The sequence below is a fragment of the Cupressus sempervirens genome, chromosome 9 (assembly GCF_028749045.1).
Source record: "Cupressus sempervirens isolate cs-2001-9-10 chromosome 9, ASM2874904v1, whole genome shotgun sequence".
Classification (NCBI taxonomy): Eukaryota; Viridiplantae; Streptophyta; class Pinopsida; order Cupressales; family Cupressaceae; genus Cupressus; species Cupressus sempervirens.
The window spans coordinates 446385025-446407112 of record NC_143126.1 but is presented as its reverse complement, the minus strand read 5'-3'; positions in this window follow the sequence as shown (position 1 = coordinate 446407112).

Here is a 22088-nt window from a genome sequence, read left to right as displayed (position 1 = left end):
AACCCTTAACTATATAACCCAATTCTTATATTTGGAATAAAATGCACAGATACCCCTATTTGATTACAAGTTAAATTAATCCAAATAATTTAAGGGGTAATTATTTATTTAAATTATTAAAATAATAAATTATTGATTTCTAAATAAAATAATTTATAATTTTATTAAAACCAATATTATTAATAATAATATTTAAATAAATTTAAAACTTCACTACTAATTTTTGTCATTAATTAAACTTAATTTAATTTAATTTAATTAATAATTATTTTAAAATAACTACCTTTTCATTCATTAATTTTTATTAAATTATTAAATATTAATAAAAATTATTTATAAAATTATTAATTAATAATAATAATAATTAATTAAAATTATTAATAAACTCATTAATAAAAGTACTAAATAAACTTAATATTAACTAACAATTTAAATTAATTAAAATTTATAAATAAATTTAAAATAACCCCCAACACGTTTAAGGCCCACATGGTCGGCAAACTACTGTCTACTGCAGTAAGTTACTACTACTGCCACAATAGTACTTGTCACGACATAGGGAATAAGGAAGGGGGAGTGGGGGGTTGGTGGCCCCACCCCACCCCATCTTTTTATTATTATTTTTAAATAAAATTTATTTTCAAAACTAATCCCCCTTAACACATTTGTATATGTGTGTGTGTGTGTTTGTATGTGTGTGTATATATATATGTATGTATGTATGTATGTATGTATGTATATATGTGTATGTATGTATATATATATACATACATATATATGTATATATGTATATATATGTATGTATATATATACATACATACATACATATACATACATACATACATACATACATACATATATATAGTAATAACAATCCTAGCAAATCTTTAATAGGGAAAATATGACCAAATAGTTGAATTTTCTATTTAAATTTTTGATTTCAATACAAACCATCCCTAATTAAAATATCAATTTGTAAATTACTAAATAGGGAATTTAAGATATTTTAATCTCTACATATGCAGAAGAAATCTACATGCATACCAGTAATTCCAAATTGAAATACTCATCACAAGAATCATTCAAATAACCATATCACAGTCACGAAGAAGACAGGAAAAGAAATAGTGTAAATAACTGTGCGAATTAATCACAAGAATCTACCTAGACTCTGATGCTAAATTGCTATGCCCAAAAAGATTTGTGAGAAATTTCTCCTCTCAAAACCTTCTCTCTTCCAAAAATTCCTTCTTCAAAATTCGCCCTCCTTTGAAAATGAACCCTTAATTGTGATATGAAATTCTCTCCTAAAATCAGGGCACTAATTGTGCAATCACTCGAGAGAACTCCTTACTTACCAGCCTTTAACTCTTTATTATCTTTCCTTTATGTTTTCATCCATGTTTATTGAAATATAAAATATCTTTATTTAATTTCACTTGACTTCTCTTTTTAATTAATTTATTAAATTTTAATCTCATGTACAGTTTATGCAATCTTAAAACTTTTAATAAATTGATACCTTTTTCACTTTTTAATTTATTTTTGAAACATTAATTGATAAGATATTATTAACTTAATTAATAATACTATTTAGCATTTATTAAAAATGGACTCCTAAATATATTATTATTAAATTAAATAAATATTATGATGTTATAAAACTAAACTTATAATTTTCATCTTTAAATTTAATTCTTTTTATTTAATTAATTTTCCAATTAATTAAATATTAAAAATATCATAATAATTTTCTATTAAATTAAATCATTAATTTAATCTTTTAATCTGACTTAATTAATAGAAAAATACCGAAGACTCATAAGACAAAATACAAAAATCCATCTTAGAAAAACACATACAAGATCAAACTAAAGGGTTATAATCATGGATTTGCATCATATGATGCATTCAGAAGGTAATCATCTCAGATACTTGTCCTGACTTTCTAGGACAATTGGCTTAAAGGTTTAGGATTTGGACTCAAGAATTTATCTCCCCTCTCTTACCATTGAGATAATGTGATAGGGTACACTCATCTTAACAATTTAGGGAAGTCGATACCCAGTACCTGCAATTTGCATAAAATCCATGCATGTACAAACACATATATACTAAGCTAAATAGACAATGGTAGGAAGTGGTGCATCGTGTAGATCCCGACTAGCAAGTGACTATGACTCCCTTCCTTAACCACATCAAAAAAGTCATACATAAAGAAAATATACATGCACACCATCACATGTAGTATAGGGTAAGTATTCATAAGAAAACATGTATATTAATCCATCTATCTACTCATCATCAAATCACTAAAATCATTGTAATAATCATCATCATGCATACATTAAGTAAATAATACCTAGTAGTCTCTTCATAATATAAACTGAATATGAAACAAAATCTGATAATCTAAAAGATAGTGCTATTAATCAACAAGCACAAACTGGCCTAAAAGAGTTTGGCAAAAATAACAAAATGCAAACTAGGGGCAAGCACTACATCCACCCCTCCAAACTTAAGCTTACTCCTGAAAGCCTAGAAGAATGGGAAAACTAAAGAACTCACTATGTGGGTCCCATTAGACCCTTTCTCCTTGTAGGAAGATATGACTCCACTGAGAACACTCTCTAAGATCTACCCATGTCTACAACCATAGGTTCTAAAGCAGAGGGTCTCTAGCCTAAGAATTGCGATTTCCCTTAAGGGCAATGGGATGATTTATGTCCATGTTGTCCACATGAGAAACATTCTCTATCAAAACTCTATTGCACTCTAGGTGCACTAGACTATTGAATGCTACCCCCACTAGCATAGGATTGGTTTCTCTACGCAAGCTGGGTGTACTAATTTCGCTTGTTGTGCTGAGCATTACGATAGCTCCTAGCATTGGAACCATCACACCACTTTGTGCTAGAGGATAAGTTTCTCCCTATTGATGATTACTCCCACAAGGAGGTTTCCTACTACCACCTACTCTTGGATTACCCTTGGACCCTAATATTGAAGGTGCTCCCACAAAACCCCCATGTCCTAGTTTAACACTCTACTCTACAAGAATGGCTCGATGTACCACATCTTTCAGGTGTTTGAATTCAAATACGTTAACACCCCTAACTAGATAGTTGTTCAAACCTTTGATGATATGTTGTGCCAACTGTGTTGGGTTATCACTAATTCCCAAAAAGGGCATGAGCATATAGAACTTGCGCTCATACTCTACTACAGTCATAGTGAATTGCCTCAGGTTATGGAACTTGTCTTCTCTATGTTGCTTCCATTCCTCTAGTAGGAATCACTCATGAAATTTTTCCAAGAATAAATCCCATGTGACATTTTTCATGTTCGTGCCTAGCTTCTTCTCTTCGATAGTCCACCAAGTAGCTCCAAATAGTTCTAGGTCAGTAATAGCAAACCTAACTTTGACATTAGTGTCAAAGTCCTAAATAGAAAAAACCCTATCAAGAGCAATAAGCCATTGCTCAGCTACATAACCTAAACCATGCCCTTTAAAGGGCTTGACCTTGGACCTCTTATGGTCCTTCATCTGAGCAGATACAATGGATCTTTGTTAATCCCTCTGAGGGATCCTAGACCTAGGTCTATGCTCAAGTCATGTCTGATGTGATCCATCCTAGCCATGATAGGAGGTAGGCAATCAATGATGGTTTTCATAATTTGCCTCAAGTAAACCTCCTTAGAGTCAGCATGTCGCTCTCCATGGTTTCCTGGTGTTCATTGAAATGCTCTTCCCTATTCTCTTCCTAAATAGGCCCTCCGTGGATAGACTCATGTACATTGATGTCTCTTCCTTGTCCACGGCCTCTATCATGGCCTAGGCTATAGTCTCTAATAGAAGATCTCATCCCAGATACCATCCTACAATAATGTCCAAGACACAAGATGCTATAATAACCATAAAACATACTACTATAAGCCATATATAAAAGACACATGTTTTGAAAATAGTATAAGTTCAATTTTTACTTTTGCCTATTTTTAGGTTTAAGTATAGTTTAGTTTTGAAGTATAAGTGTTCAAGTTTGAAAGTATACAACTAAAAGTTTAAGTTATGTTCAGTTCAACTAGTTCAGGTTTTTAGTTTGAAATAGATATACATAATAGTTTAAATTTCATTTAAGTTCAACTAGTTAACAACTAGTGGTATTCCAACATGCCTAGAGCTCTCAATGTAGAACTCGGGCTATAATACCAGATGTAATGCCCTACCAAGGGATCCAAAAGAATTAACCTAAATTTTTACAAATTTTTCCAAACATTTATTTTTTAAACAAAGAATAGCATACACATCAAACATAAAGTAGTCGAAGCAATAACATACAATCATACATAAGCAAGCATAACAAATTACATTCCTTAAGGATCCCAAGATGTTGAATCACATTTAAATTTAATTAATACTAAGTCTAACAATTACCACATCCACATGAAAGAATAATTAAAAGTCCAAAGTCCATTTAAATAATATACATTTGTTCTAAATGCCACTTGGCAATAAAAATCAAAATGCTCAATCATCCACTGTACATGTCACAGGGTATGAAAGGCCAAAATAATATACAATTATAAAAATAGATTGCATCATCCCTTTTGGATCCATGAAACAAAGTACAATACAATAAGTGAAACCATCCATCATAAAGATATAACTATCCATCATAATACACAAAGATAGAATGAAAGGAAAAGTAGACAAAGAATTCCAGCCACAGCATCAACAGATGGATCTCAATGGTAAGAGTAAAAAGCACTACCACCTGACCACGTGGTAACCCAAAAAAAGGCCCACTTCCACCGTGCTGAGGAGATAATCTCAAGTCCCAAACAGAATATCAATCCAAAAATCAAAATTAATCTCTAAGTCCAGGGAACCCTAAAAGCAATCTAACTCAAAGGTTCCAAGATAAATTGACATCTAGACTTAGAGGCAAACACAGACACATAGGAAATCTATATTGCTAGTGGGTAAGTGTCATCGCATGAACCAAATCTAAGGGTTCCCAGCTAGTCTTTTAATCCTTTGGCCCCCTAGTGACTCTATGCAACACTAGTATCCTTTCGTACTTACAAGGCATGCTAACGAGTCAACTCTAAGGTTACCTGGCTAGTTTTTTAATCCTCTGGCCCCTTGGTGACTTTTTGTGGTACCAATATCTTATTGATTCATTTTAAACCCATTTAATGACATGTTATCACTTATTAAAAAAACTTACAATGGGTTATCCTAGCAGCCACTTTGGGCTCTGACCTCCATTGTAACCACTTCCCAACTTAACATACAGATTACCTACCATAGGCTCATCAAAGTACAAATAAAAGAATCATAGTATATCACCTTAGTCCTATACAAGTGATTGGAAAGCATCAAAAAGATAATCATAATAACACATCAATTCTCTACGAGCAACTAGAAAGCATCCCAAAAATATTGATCAAAGACTCAAAAAGGTTAAGTCAAATATGTCAAAACATCCATCTCGTTATCCCATAATAACACTGACAACAATAACAAACAATATAACCAAACTCATCAAAGAGCATACTAACACATTACCATGGTTGAGTTTAAAAGATCAAGATCAAATCAGCATAATACCACAAACGCATAAATCCCAAGCCTCTTGTAGATGTCCTAAAATTGGTCAACACTCTAGTCAACCCAAACCCAAAGCATAGACAACATACTGATAACATAGTAGTTTCATAGTTTGGTTTGATTTTTATATTAGCTATAGAGAGATCAAAAAGAGAAATACACAGTTCACCAAGTATCAAAAAAGAGGCATAGCCTCACTATGAATCCAAAGTAGCAACTATACAACTAGAACAGACTATATACAACATGAACAAAACATAAAAAATAGAGGAACTAGTGCAGAATATCAAAATAAGTATCCACCCACGTGGTCCAACCGAGTGGGCCTTCCACCCAAACAATAATCTTCTACTCCTAGATCTAGGACAACATAAAGATCTACTCCTTCCTGGCATTATGATTCCTCCTAATCACTTGGTTCAGTCTCTAGCACATGTGCTCAAACATCTAAAAATCATCAAGAGTCCTTCTCCATTGATAGCCATACTTAAGCTCATAAAAGAAGAAAGTAACTTGACCATCTTTGAGAAACCTTCTTACCTTATCCTTTTCAATCATCATGGTAGTTTGAATTTGCAAGAATATTTTAAAATATGTGTGTTTACGATAAAACTCAATAAGAACCCTTGGCTTACCTTGATATTTTTCCTCATTCCTACATTTCTAGATTTGCCAAAGAATATTAGAAGATAGCATGTTCTAGAAAAAATTAGCATCCTTACTAAGACCTTTAATGTGACTAGTAACAATTTCAATGATATTCACATTAATAGATTAAATACCAAAAAGGTTCCATATTTCTTTAGCAAAAAGGAAATCAAACAAGATATGTCTACCAAAATCAAACAACCTGTAGATATTACATATATTAGAATGTTGATTATCTCTTTTAATCGGAAATCTATCAAGTAACAACAACCATTTAAAACATTGAATTTTTTGTTCAAAAGAACTTTTCCAAATAGTGTCCAAAAATTTATTCCAAGTTTTACTATCAAAAGAATAGTACCAAACTTTGTTAATATGAACTATAATATCTTCATTGTTATCAATGATTTTGTAAATATTCTTAGCTTTAAGCTTGTCTAAGACAATTCCATCTGGCCATTTACATTTAAGGTGTCCATGGTAGATAGAAGGAAGGTCTTTAGAGGCTAGTAATATTAAATTATAAGTCTTCTTATGAGACTAAGGTAAATTAAACTTACTTTTGAGATCTTCCCAAGGAATAAGTTTATCATGTTCAAAAATATCAGCAAATTGAGTAATGCCAGAATTAGCCCAGGACTTGGTAGAACAACCCTGGTAGAGAGCTAGGGGTTTGTCATTCATACTTAAATTCCACCAAATGGATCTTTCACCATGGAGTTGATTATCATTATAAAAATCCTTATTGGTGATAAATCTTTGGACATGGTCCCAAGCACACCAAATAGATTTGAAGATGGTAGAACCTTGAACAACAACCTAGAATTTACCAACAATAAGGTCACAAAAAGGGAGATTCTTCCAAGATCTAGCTTTCTTGGGAAAACCTCTCTCAATGTTGTGTCTAACAAGCACTTTCCAAGAGCTATCACCCTCTAGAGATTGAAAGATCCACTTGGTGGAAAGAGCTATACCTTGTAACTTGAGATCTTTTAGCCCTAGCCCTCCTAGAGTCTTATTAGTATGACACCAATCCCATTTAATAGCATGAGTTTTTCTTTTCCCTTGCCATCAGACTAGAGAAAATGCCTGATAGCCTTTTGAATTTCAAGAATTTGGTAATTATTGAACATCCAAGCAGAAGAATAGTAGATATTATAAAAGGATAGAATCCTTTGACAAACTTGAATTCTCCCAGCAAGAGATAAGGATCTGTTATGCCATTTATTAAGTTTATTCTCAATCTTAGCCTTAACCCAAGTCCACATGTTCTTAAGAGAAGGATCAACGAAGTAGGGTATACCAAGATACTTAAAAATTTTATTAGGACCTCCCCATTGATAGTTATGTTGAGAAAACCATTTAGGAGGCTAATCATCCCACCCCAGGAAAATAGATTTATCTTGAGAGATGCGAGCACCCGAAATAGTGCAAAACATATCCAACTTAGTTTGCAAATTATTAAGGTTGTTATCAGTGAGCTCAAAAAATAAAGCAGTGTCATCAACAAAGTGGTTATTTATAAGCTCATCATTGTTAGGAAGGTAAAGACCTCTAACTTTTGGGGATAGGGTATTATCTCTAAGAATATAGTACAAGGCTTCAGCAACAATGACAAAAAGAGTAGGAGCCAATAGGAAGCCTTGCCTGATGGACTGACCAAGAGGGAAAGGGTCAAAGAGAGAACCATTAATCTCAACTTGAGCATAAGAATCTTTGAAAAGGATTTGAACTAGATTACAAAAATAAGGAGGAAAACCAAAAGATTGTAACATCATAATAATAAACTTCCACTCAACTCTATCATAGGCTTTCTCAAAGTCAAGAAGATGTTGTTTAGTGTGGAGCCTAATCAGTCCCGAAGTGGGAGATTGTTAGTTTGTGGTGACTGATCAGAAAAGTATTGTACATTCTTCATAAATTATTTAGGGCTTCGTATGACACCAATCCCATTTAACAGCATGATTTTTTCTTTTTCCCTTGCCATCAGACCAGAGAAAATTCCTGATAGCCTTTTGAATTTCAAGAATTTGGTAATTATTGAACATCCAAGCAAAAGAATAGTAAATATTATAAGAGGATAGAATCCTTTGATGAATTTGAATTCTCCCAACAAGAGATAAGGATCTGTTATGCCATTTATTACATTTATTTTCAATCTTAGCCTTAACCCAAGTCTACATGTCCTTAAGAGAAGGATCAACGAAGTAGGGTATAGCAAGATACTTAACAATTTTATTAGGACCTCCCCATTGATAGTTATGCTAAGAAAACCATTTAGGAGGCTGATCATCCCACCCCAGGAAAATAGATTTATCCTGAGAGATGAGAGCACCCAAAATAGTACAAAACATATTGAACTTAGTTTGCAAATTATTAAGATTGTTATCAGTGAGCTCAAAAGACAAAGCAGTGTCATCAGCAAAGTGGTTATTTATAAGCTCATCATTGTTAGAAGGTAAAGACCTCTAACTTCTGAGGCTAGGATATTATCTCTAAGAATATAGTACAAGGCTTCAACAACAATGACAAAAAGAGCAGAAGCCAATGGGAAGCCTTGCCTGATGGAATGATCGAGAGGGAAAGGGTCAAAGAGAGAACCATTAATCTCAACTTGAGCACAAGCATCTTTGAAAAGGATTTGAATAGCATTGCAAAAATAAGGAGGAAAACCAAAATATTATAACATCATAATGATAAACTTCCACTCAACTCTATCATAGGTTTTCTCAAAATCAAGGAGATGTTGTTTAGTGTGGAGCCTAATCAGTCCCCAAGTGGGAGATTGTTAGTTTGTGGTGACTGGTCAGTAAAGTATTGTACATACTTTATAAATTCTTTGAGGCTCGGGGCATTGCCCCAAAAAAAAAATTTGGGCCCTATGTTATCAGGATTTTGGGCCAAAATGTAATTATTAATTATAACCCTGAAGTAGTAAAAATACTTGTATAAAAAGAACTTAGGGTTAAGGATTGTTTTATAGTTGTGATGCAAAAATTAGTTCTTGCGGCAATATTGAGATGTAAGGGATTATGGATTGTAATCAGGTTGTAATTATTGGATCGTATTAATATCAAACCTGATGTTTGTGGACATAGCCCAGAGATTGGGTCAACCATGTTAAATCTTGGTGTCTTGTGTTCTTTTCTATGTGATCTATTATTTTCTAAAATTGGCTATATTTGCATCTAATTGTTATTTTTATGTCTGTAGTTTAATCCGAACAAGTGGTATCAGAGCGAGGTTATTTTTTGGTTATCCTCTACAGGAAAGTCTCACGGTTGAGTGGAAGTCTCATGGTTGAGTGGGAACAATGGCAGACAAGGGTAAGCTGAGGGTTGATAGGTATAATGGGTAGAACTTCTAGTTATGGAAGATGTAAATGGAAGACTATCTTTATCAAAAGGATTTATGGAAGCTATTGGAAGGAAAAGCTAAGAATTAGGGATCTATGTCAAATGATGAATGGGATCTTTTAGACAGAAAGGAACTTGGATGCATTCAATTATGCTTGGCACCATCAGTGGCATTGAATATTACAAAAGCAAAGATGAGAAAAGAATTGATGCAAACCCTAGCAAAATTGTATGAAAAGCCCTCTGCTTCAAACAAGGTATTTCTCATGAAGTATTTATTTAATATGAAAATGGCAGAAGGTGGATCTATTGTAGATCATTTAAATGAGTTTAATACTATTACTAGTCAGTTATCTTCTCTAGGAATTAATTTTGATGAAGAAATTAGGGCTCCCTTGATTTTTTTTTCTTTGCCTGAAAGCTGGAATGGCTTGGTAATGACTATGAGTAATTTTGTTTCTGGATCTAGTACCTAAAATATGATTATGTGATTAGTGTTGTTTTCAATGAGGAAACTCATAGGAAAATCTTAGGTGGATCTAGATCAGGAAATGCTTTGAATGCACAAAGCAGGGGCAAAATGACTGAGAGAGGAAGTAATTTTGGAAATCATGGGAAATCAAGAGGAAATTCAAAGGGGAGGAGGCCTCAATCGAGAGGACTGAATGACTACTGGTACTATGGGAAACCAGGGCACAAAAAGAAAGATTGTTGGAATTGAAAGAAAAATGAAGGAGATAAACTAGATGGAGACAAGGAGTAAAATATGGTAAGTGACAAATCCGAAGAGGATGCTTTTCTTATATCTTTAGAAATTGTTGATGATTCATGGGTTTTAGATTCTACTGCTTCATTTCATGCTACACCTCATAGAGGTTATTTCATTGATTATGTCCAAGGGGATTTTGGACTTGTTTATTTAGGGGATAGTGAACCCTATCAGATTTTTGGAAAGGGAAAATTTAAGATTAAGTTGTAGAATGGGAATCATTGGCTACTACATGAGGTAAGACATGTTCCAAGGCTAAGTAAGAATTTAATTTCAGTAGCGCAACTCCATGACGAGGGTTGTGTAGTTACCTTTAATGATAAAATTTGGAAGGTTTCAAAAGGTACCCTTGTAGTAGCAAAAGGTGTGAGAGTAGGCACCTTATATGTTTGTACAGGTCATATTGTTCCTTCAAATTTAATTGTTTCAGAGAAAATGAATTTTCAGGAACAATTGTTACAGTTGAGTAGGGAGAACAAATAGTTGTTGTAAATTCTGATACAGCACTATGGCACAACAAACTTAGGCACATGAGTGAGAAAGGTATGAAAGTACTTCATTCAAAGAAAGTTTACCAGGTTTAAAATGTGTTATTATGGATTTCTATGAAAGTTGTGTGTATGGAAAACAAAAGAGAGTGAGTTTTGTGAAGACTGGGAAGGAAAACAAAAAGGAGAAATTAGAGCTTGTGCATACTGATGTAGGGGGACCAACTCAAGTATCTTCCCTTGGTGGCTCTCATTATTATGTTAAATTTATTGATGACACAACTAGAAAAGTATTGGTTTATTTCCTTAGATAGAAATCTGATGTATTTCAAACTTTTAAGAAATGGAAATGCTTGGTTGAAAATGAGACCAGTAAGAAATTAAAATGTCCCACATCTAATAATGGTGGTGAGTATTACAGTCATGAATAAGAAGATTATAGCCCCACTAATGGTATTCATAGATAGAAAATTGTTTCAAGGACTCCACAAGAAAATGGAGTGGCTGAACATATGAATAGAACTATAATGGAATGTGCAAGGAGCATGAGGCTGCATGTTGGGTTGCCCTTACACATGTGGGTGAAGGCTATCAACATTGTTGTATATTTGATTAATTGAAGTCCCTCTACTTCTTTGGGTTGTGGTATTCTAGAGTAAGCATGGACTGGTAAGAAGGTGAGTTATTCTTTTCTCAAAACCTTCGGTTGTGAAGCATTTGCTCACATAGATTCTAAAAATAGAACCAAGCTAGATGCTAAGTCAAAGAAATGCGTATTTGTTGGATATGGCATTAATGAATTTGGTTATAGGTTTTGGGATTTTGAAATATAGAAAATTGAAAGAACCGGGGATGTCATATTCTATGAGAAAGTGTTATACAAAGATCTGTTGTAGCAACATGAGAAGAAAGAAGATGATTATGTAGTGCTAGATGATACTCCAAAAGCTAATGTTCTGGTCATTCCTCATGATGTGCAACAACCGCAACAAAAAATACCACACACACTGGTGAATGTTAGATTGTCAACAAGGTAAATTAGACCTCCACAAAGATTTTCTCCCTCTTTGTATTCTATTTTATTAATAGATGCTGGTGAACTTGAATGTTATGATGAAGCAATGCAGGTAGATACTAAGATTCAGTGGGAGTCTGCAATGAAAGACGAAATGGACTCTTTGTAGAAGAATAAGACATGGGATTTGTGCAAGTTTCCTATAGGTAAAAGAGTTTTACAGAATAAGTGGGTTTACAGGTTAAAAGAAGAGGATGGAGGTAAGAAAAGATTTAAAGCCAGGTTAGTTGTAAAAGGATTTGCATAGAAAAAGGGCATTGAGTTTGATGAGATATTTTCGCCTGTTGTCAAGATGACTTCTATCCGTATTGTTTTAAGTATTGTGGCTACTAAAGATTTGCATTTAGAAAAACTTGATGTTAAAATAGTCTTTCTTCATGAAGATTTGGATGAAGAGATATATATGGCTCAGCCATGGGGATTTGAGGTCAAAGGTAAGGAGAACTTAGTGTGCAAATTAAAGAAAAGTTTATATGGCTTGAAACAAGCACCTTGGCAATGGTATCTAAAATTTGACAATTTTATGCATGAGAATGGTTATAGTAGGTGTCATTCAGATCATTCTATCTACTTTAAGAGGTTGGATGATGATAGCTACATTATTTCATGTTTATATGTTGACGATATGCGTGTAGTTGGGTTTAACATGGATCACATTAAGGGGCTAAAATGCCAATTAGCACATGCATTTTCTATGAAGGATTTGAGGGCAGTAAAACAAATCCTTGGTATGAAGATTTGTAGAGATAGGAAGAATAGAACATTGACACCATCTCAGGCTAATTATGTTGAGAAGGTTTTGCAACATTTCTCTATGGAGAATGTTAAAGCTATCAACACACCTTTACCTGGTCATTTGAAGTTGACTAAGGAGATGTGTCCCAAGACACAAGAAGAGGAGGATAAGATTTCCAAGGTACCCTATGCTTTAGTTGTAGGAAGTTTGATGTATGCTATGGTATGTACTAGGCCAGATATTGCAAATGCAATGGGAGTTGTTAGTAGGTATATGAGTCATCCAGGAATTGAGCATTGGAATGCAATCAAATGGATTCTAAAATATTTGAGAGGAACATCCAGTAAGTGTTTACACTTTTGGGGCTCTACTACTAATTTATAGGGCTATGTTGACTTAGATTTGGTAGGGGATATTGATACTAGGCAGAGTACTATAGGTTATGTCTTTACTGTTGGTGGGGCATTCGTGAGCTAGGTTTCTAGGTTATAGAAAATTAATGCTCTATCCACTATAGAGGCAGAGTATGTTGCTACTACAGAGGCAACCAAGGAGATGATATGGCTTTAGTTCTTCTTGGAAGAATTGGGACATCCTCAACAAGATAATTATTTGTTCATAGATAGTCAGAGTGCCATTCATCTTACAAATATTTTAGCTCTAAATTCAAAGACCAAACACATACAATTGTGGTACCATTTCATTTAGTCAATTTTGGAGGATGGACAGTTAAAGCTAGAGAAGATACATACAAATGAAAATCCATCAGATATGTTAACAAAGTTAGTAATAAGGGAGAATTTGAACTCCTCTTCATCTTTGGTTGGTCTTCTAGACTGAACATGAATAAAATAACAGTAGAGCCAGTGGGAGCCTCATGGAGTAGTGGTATAACTACAAGATCAGTCTCCAAGTGGGAGATTTTTGTTTAGTGTGGAGCCTGATCAGTCCCCAAGTGGGAGATTGTTAGTTTGTGGTGACTGATCAGGAAAGTACTTAGGGTTAGGGATTATTTTATAGTTGTGATGCAAAAATTAGTTCTTGCAGTGGTATTGGGTTGTAAGCGATTACAGATTGTAATCAAGTTGTAAATATTAGATCGTATTAATATCAGACTTGCTATTTGGTGGACGTAGCCCAAGGATTGGGTGAACCATGTTAAATCTTGGTGTCTTGTGTTCCTTTCTATGTGATCTATTATTTTTTGATATTGGTTATATTTGCATGTAATTGTTATTTTTTTGTCTGTGGTTTAATCCTAATAAGAGAAGAAAATCAGAGTTTTGATGAGAACATTTAGCCCAATCCATGGCTTCCCAAGCAGTGATAAGATTCTCCAAAATGTATCTACCTTTGATAAAACTCATTTGAGTCACACTAACTAACTTAAGGAGAATGTGAGCTAACCTAAGGGCTAAAACTTTCACCAAAATTTTAGAGGAAACATTAAGGAGAGTAATAGGTCTCCATTCCTTGATAAGAGTCTTATCCCCATCTTTAGGGAGGAGTTTAATAATACCCCTATTGATCTCAGAACTGAGGGAACCAACACACATGGCCTCATTATAAAGATCTAGCATGCCTTTACTGATCCACCTAATATTGGACTTGTAAAATTCAACAAGAAGCCCATCAGGCTCGAGGGCCTTGTCATCCTTGAGGGTATTTATAGCCCCTATAATCTCATCAATAGATATAAGCTTAGAAAGGGATATGATATCAATAGATTCTAGTTTATTAGGAAGAAGAGACCTGCATTTCATTCTAACTTCATCAACTTCCAAAGAATCCTCAGATGAGAAAAGTTTACTATAATAATCAAAAAAAGCCAAAGTAATGCTTTTAGGGTCCAAAATTTCCTGATTGTTAATAACAAGCTTATCAATAAACTCTTTAATTTACTTCTGCTCAAGAAGATTAAAGAAGAAATTAGATCAATGGTCCCCTTGCTGAAGCTAATTGTCCCTAGATCAAATTTTAGCTCCTTGAATTTTAATTTGTTGGTGTTTGCTCAGGGCATCTTTGGCGACTCACACTTGGTTCAAGAGATCCAGATTAGAGGAGTCAGCTTGAACATTCTACTCAACAATTTGGAGTTCAGAGTAGAGATGATTTTCAATGAATCTATAATCTTTGGCGAACTTTTGGCCCATGGTTTGAAGAAAACACTTCCAAGCTGGATGGTAAGCCTTCCACTTGTCAATCATGGAAGAGTCCTTGAGATTAAAATGATTAATGTTTCTGATCATTTGAATGGCACAAACAATGTCTTCATCTTGAAGAAGTTTAGAGTTTAACAAGAATTTAGGACAGACAGGCTTCTATCTAACAGGAACAAAATTGATACTAACATGGGTGAATATAGGATGATGATCAGACAGAATGGTAGCGGTGACCAAAACAATATTGTCTGTATTATCTGGTAAAAAAAAAAGTCCTTATTACCATGAAAACAATCTAATTTAGAGTATATCCTAGCTTGACCTTGCTGGAAGTTGCACTAGGTGTGTCATATTCTGGCATTAGTATCTTTATTATTAGCAAGAGGATCAAATAGGTTTTTAGAATTTACAAATTTAGACAAATGCAAATTTTCATAATCCTTCCATCTAAAAGGATTGCCACTAGCTTTTCGGTTTGATTTTTAAAACACATAGCTTCAGTTTACAGTGAGGTTTCAATTTTTGTTTTTAGTATAAGTTTTCGAGTAAACAAGATTTTCATTTTAACCCTTAACTATATAACCCAATTCTTATATTTAGAATAAAATGCACAAATACTTTGAATTGATTACAAGTTAATTAATCCAAATAATTTAAGGGGTGATTATTTATTTAAATTATTAAAATAATAAATTATTTATTTCTAAATAAAATAATTTACAATTTTAGTAAAACCAATATTATTAATAATGATATTTAAATAAATTTAAAACTTCACTAATAATTTCCATCATTAATGAAACTTAATTTAATTTAATTTAATTTAATTAATAATTATTTAAAAATAACTACATTTTTGTTCATTAATTTTTATAAAATTATTAAATATTAATAAAAAATATTTATAAAATTATTCATAAAAAAAATTTTAAATTAATAAGTATTAATAAAAATTATTAATAAACTCATTAATTTATAATAATTTAAATTAAAAAACAATAATAAAAATTATTAATAAACTTAATATTAACTAATAATTTGAATAAATTTTTAAAAATGGCGAGCAAAACAAAAAGTAGAAAAGCGAAAAATGTGAAAGTTCATCACTCAGAAGAAAATTATCAATATACTCGCATATAAGCAAAATCCAATAAATTAGGGTGTTCAAAATTATGCCCTGAGTCGCCACCAGCCAATAGATTAAAGAATACTAGACTCGGATGCAAGCAAGTGCCAGAACCTCTGGCTAACAATCATCAAGCAATTCCAACCTTTGCAGTTAAGACCTCAAAGTTTTTTAGCTCATTAGCTTGCTCGCAGGATGTGAAGGTAAGTAGTGATCAAGATTTCATCGCTAATCTAGAAGACAATGTTTATGGAAGACTTTCCCATTCTCAGTAGTTCCTACGCAATGGTTTTCCTCTCATCCATTCTACTTTCAGCTTAGATAAACAAATTTATTTCTTTAACCTAACTAAACATGCAAATTCCAAACTTAACCCTTTCTATTTCCAACAAACAATTTTTTCTAGTAAACCTTCAATTGAATCTTTCCTTGTTCAGGGATCCCTTTCTTCTAACATTCTAAAAGCTTATGTCCCTCCACATTGTAGGGTGGCTCCTTTTCACCCCTCTCTTCAACCTTTGTCTTTTCCCCCTTTGCCCCCATTGCCCTCCTCTATCAGATCTAGGAGATGAGGTTTTAATTATAAGTGATCAAGATAGCAAAGATTGTTGGCAGGAATGTCAAGAGGTCAGATTGTTTTCCTTCTAGAATGGCCCTCAAACAAAGACACATAATCTAATTGACTGGTTGGAGGACTTCTATAGCTATCAAGTAGGTGTTTCTCACTATTCTAATAGATTAGTTTTTATTCATTGCAGTTAGGAAGCTATGAAAAAAGACTTTCTTTTCAACTCTAATTTTTTTCAAAGGTCATGTAGTTAAATTCTTTGAATGGATACCTAATTGCAATGAAGATAACTTAGATTTTTTAATCCCAACCTGGTTTTCAATAAACCCTATTCCCTCGAAATTAAAACAAATAGGTATTATCACAAGGATAGTACACTCAATGGGAGATATGATCAAATTAGATGCCTCCTTTGAGTGTTGTAATAACATTATACTCTTAATCAAATGTAAAGCAAACAATATGATACTCAAGCCAATTAAAATTATCACCAATAGATCAGCATACGAATTTAACTTTTAGAGGTATGAAGGAAAAGTTACAAAGATTATTAGGATGGATGATGAGTGAAAAAATTCCTTCAAAATACTGCAAGCTACATCAGATCTTAATGCCTCCTTTCCCATGGTCAGAATAAGGTATCAGAGAATGAAGCAGGAGGAGTGCTTAGCTAAGGAAGATGTTTTAACAATCACAAAATAATGAATTGGTAGAAAAGTCAAATAACACTATAAGGAAAAATAACAATATTCAAACACTCAAAATCAAGGAAAACCAAAAAGAGAGAATCATGATATCACAAGAAATCAGCAAAGGAAGTTTCCAATTGGAAGTTCCCATAAGCACAGATAATAGCAAAGATAGATTACACTCATTAGATATGCTGGAGTAGAAAGATTGCAACCACGGTTTGGAAAATTCTTCCAAATCAGGCAAGCAAGCCAAAATACAGAGTACAATTGTTAACAACAAAAAACCTAGAAGGAAAGAAAAGAAAGAAAGGAAAGGTCCTACAAAGTCAATCAATGATTAGAGGAATTTAGAATCAGCAGATAACATGAGGGGTGATAAAAGCACAGATAATATACTCAGAAATATTTATGAAATGGAACATTCATCCATACATGGAGGAGCCTCAGTTAACAGTAAGACTAATTATATTGAAGATAATTTGAAGGCACAAAGGCAACAGGCTGAAGAACCATCTTTGGTGATCTTAGATTCTAAAAAGAAGATTCAGAAGTGGTTAACCAAATTTTGGCAAACTCCCTCCCTAGAGAGAGAATCTCCTGAAGATAATCTTAAAACAAGCATATCAGAAAGAAATAGGTCTAAAGATATCCTAGTGTTAGACTCCTAGGATTTTTTAAATAAGGAGTTGAAGGAGAATGAAGATATTCAATTAGAATCTATAAAAGAGGATGATAAGAAAAATATAGAAAGGCTCTCAGAGGAACTAATCCGAGTATTTGATTTTGAAAATGAAGACAAATGTAGTATCTCACAGAAAGAAGAACTTTTGCAGCAAGTATTACTGTTGGGAGGAGATAGTTACACTTTTGAAAATCTCATAAGGGACCTTTTATCTTTTGAAGAAGAAAACAAGCCAAACAAAGACATTGATGACTTGGTAGCCAAAAGGCCTTGTGAAGTTGAGGATATAACTATCTTGGATCACCAAAGTATAATAGAACAGATACTACAAGAGTTGGTTAATGAAGAAAAGGAGATTATGGAGAGCAATCAATTAGAAATAGTTAAAGGTGCACAAGAGAATCTGGAACAGTTGGGCATAATAATAAACTAGGAAGGGGTTAAATCCCCTAACTTTGGCAAAACATAACCCAAAAGAGGAAGAAAATCTCTCAAGGAACTTAGACAAGCGGATGGTCTAGCTCGCGAGGAACAAAAAATCAATCAACTTTTTAACATAGGGAAGGGGAAGATCCTTCTCAAGGATCCATGAAGATCACCACATGGAATGCTAGGGGCTTAAATGCCCCTAGTAAAAAAAGAATACTAAAACAAAATATAAAATTATTTGAATCTAAAATTATTTTATTACAGGAAACTAAACTAAATTAAATTGAAGGAATTAAATTGGGCAAGAAGTTAGGTAATTGGAATATTACTCTACAAGAATTTGTAGGTGCATCTGGGGGTTTAGGGTTTATTTGGAATCACAGGAAAGTAACTTTAAACATATTAAGTATGAATAATAATTGGATCAGTGGTACAGTCAAAAGCTTGAAGTCCAACCTCAAGTTTATTTTAATTAACATTTATGGCCCTACCAGTAACATAGAGAAAAAAGTAGTCTGGGAAGAAATCAGCCAATTCATGAAGAATCATCATAATAATCTAATATTTCTAGGAGGAGATCTCAATACTATTTTAAACTTAAATGAAGAAATAGGGGGCTCTCAATAGATTCCTCAATCTTCCAAAGATTTTTTAAAATGGTGTGAGTTCCATAATGTGATAGATATCCCATGTAAGAATGGCAATTTTACTTGGAATAACAAACAGAAGGATTTTACATGTATAGCAGAAAAATTAGATAGGTTTTTCATTAAAGGTGACCTAGATGCTAATTATTTAAATATTCAATCTATGATTCTACCTATTGCTAGTTCTGACCATTTTCCAATTAGAACGGAATTTTCTGAGCTTCACAAACCTATTAGGTGCTCTTTTAATTGCAAAAAAATGTGGTTTTTAGATTCTAATTTTCTAGATAATATTAAGATGTGGTGGTTACAAGGTAATTTTGAAGGGTCTTTGATGTTTATTTTTGTGTCTAAAATGAAGATTCTCAAAGAGGAGATTATCAGATGGAATAAAGAACACTTCAACAACATCTTTAAAGAAAAATTGGATATTGAAGATAGATTAAAGGAATCAAATTTAGAAATCATTAAGAAAGGAATGAATATTGATAGCTACCTTTTAGAAAAAGAATTGCTCACAAAACAAGAGGAGATATTAACCAAAGAGGAATTTTTTTGGAGACAAAAGTCTCAAGAAAGGTGGCTAGTAGAGGGAGACTGGAATACTAAATTTTTCCATAACTCCACCCTCTATAATAGAGCCAAAAGAAAAATATCGAGCATTGGAAATCAACTGGGTTTCTCAACTGATAGACCAAATGAAATTTTAAAAAAAATTGTGGATCATTTCTAGAAAACATTAAATAATTTTGAAGGGTCTAACAAAGAGGCTCAAACCAACTCACTTAAAGTAATCCCTAAACTGGTTAGAGTAGATGACAATAAAGCTTTAGATAAACCTATAATGTTAGAAGAAGTTAGATTGGTCATTTTCAACATGAATCCTGAAAAATCACCAGGTCCATATGGATTCCAGGCATTTTTTATCAGAAATGTTGGGAAATTATTGGTACAAATCTCTAGAAAGCAATTGAAGCCTCTAGGAAGGGTGGATCCCTGTTATCCAAAATTAATTATACATTTCTTACTTTGATTCCCAAAAAACTAGAGCCTAAGATTCCAAGAGACTGTAGGCCCATTGCGCTTTGTAATAGCATTTATAAAAATTTCTCAAAGATATTAGCGAATAGATTAAAATTAATCCTTCCGAGGATTATCTCTAAGGAGCAAACAGGTTTCGTTCCGAGTAGATATAATTTGGATAGCATTCTTACCATTCAAGAAACTATTCATTCAGCCCAAAATAATAAAGAGGAATTTATGTTTATGAAGCTTGAAATCCAAAAAGCCTATGATATGGTGGATTGGAAATTCTTCTATAAAACCCTAGAAGCATTTGGTTTTTTCCATCAATGGATTAATCTTATTTTCAAATGCATCTCCGCTACCAAAAATTTTGTTCTTGTTAATCGGTCCCATGAAGGTTTTTTTGATATTTTGAGGGGTATAAAATAAGGAGACCCATTATCTTTATTTTTGTATATAATTATGGTTGAAGCCTTCAAGAGATCTGTTACTAGAGCTTATAATAATCAAGAGATTAAAGGTATTACCGTAACTAGAAATATCCCTAATATAACTCATCAGCATATGTAGATGATACTATTCTACAAAGCAAAAGCTTAGTGAAGGAAGCAATTGCTTTAAAATCCATCATAGAGAGTTACATGAATACATCTGGTCAGAAAGTGAACATTTCAAAATCAAAAATATATTTTATTAATATAGATCCTAAGGTGGAAAATCAAATCTGTCACGTTATGGGATATAAAAAAGGTTCTTTCCCATGCAAGTATCTGGGCATTGAGTCAGAGAAGGGTGTGAAGTCTAGTAAGGTTTGGTATAATACACTAGAGAAATTGGAAGCTAGGATTGGATGCTGGAAAGATAAGTTGCTCATGAAAGCTAGTAAGAGTACCAAGATAAGTTTGGTGTTGTCGACTATCCCTACATACCCACTCTCTTGCCTCCCTCTTCCCAATCATCTTCATCATAAGTTAGAGTCTAAACTCAAAAAAAAATTATGAAATGATTGTGAGGAATCTAAAAAATTGGCCCTCATCAAATGGGACAACATCTGGAAACCTAAGGATTGTGGAGGATTAGGAATTAATAATTTACAATGGAAAAATGAAGCTTAGGGGCTAAATTAATATGGTGCCTCTACATGGAAAGAGAACATAAATGGGCCAAGATTATACATAATAAATATTTGAAGGTAGAAGACTCTATCTCAATTTTTAGGATGAAGACACTTCCAAAAGGATCGAGAAGTTGGAACTTCATAGTTAAATGTCGCCACATGGTGGGAAAATACCTTACTTGGGATGTTGGCAAGGGGGATGAAGCCCTTTTTTTGGAAGATTCTTGGGATGGGCACCCTCCATTAGACAACAGTCCAATCCCTAGAGAGCTTAAAGAGAAATTAATTAATCTGTGGGGTAGTAGAGTGAGTGATTACAAAACAGAGATCACTACAGAAGAATATTTGAGATGGATTTGGAAACCTCTGCAAGATGTAGAGTTTGATCCAATCGTTATTAAGGCCTATGAAAAGATCATTCAAGGTAGGAAAGTTAAGCAGTTGGAGAGGAATGACGAGCTCGTATGGGTGGCATCAAACGATGGTAAGTATAGTGTAAAAAATGGATACAAAGCACTGATAAACTCAATGAGATGGGAGGAAGTGGAAATCCCACTTAAACTTTGTTGGGACCCTACCTAATTTTTGAATGCAAGATTCTTTTTATGGCTAGCATTTCAAAATAGGATTGTGAGAACTAGGTTTCAAAGGCCCTTCAAGGTGTGTTCTTTGTAAGCATGATAGTGAAGATGTTGATCATCTTCTATACAAATGTTTGTACTCTTGAGTCTATTGGGAATGGCTTAGACAGAGGTTAGGTTGGTATTCTTCATTTCCTAATTTATTATCTAACTGGCTCAAAGGTTGGCCCACACATCTATGTAAGGGCATCTATAGTAAACTTTGGAATAGTTGTCCTTCTATCCTTGTGTGGAAAGTTTGTAAAGGAAGGAATAGAAGAATTTTTTGCAGTATAGAGTTGAAATCAGAAGAGTTAGTCCAAAAAATAG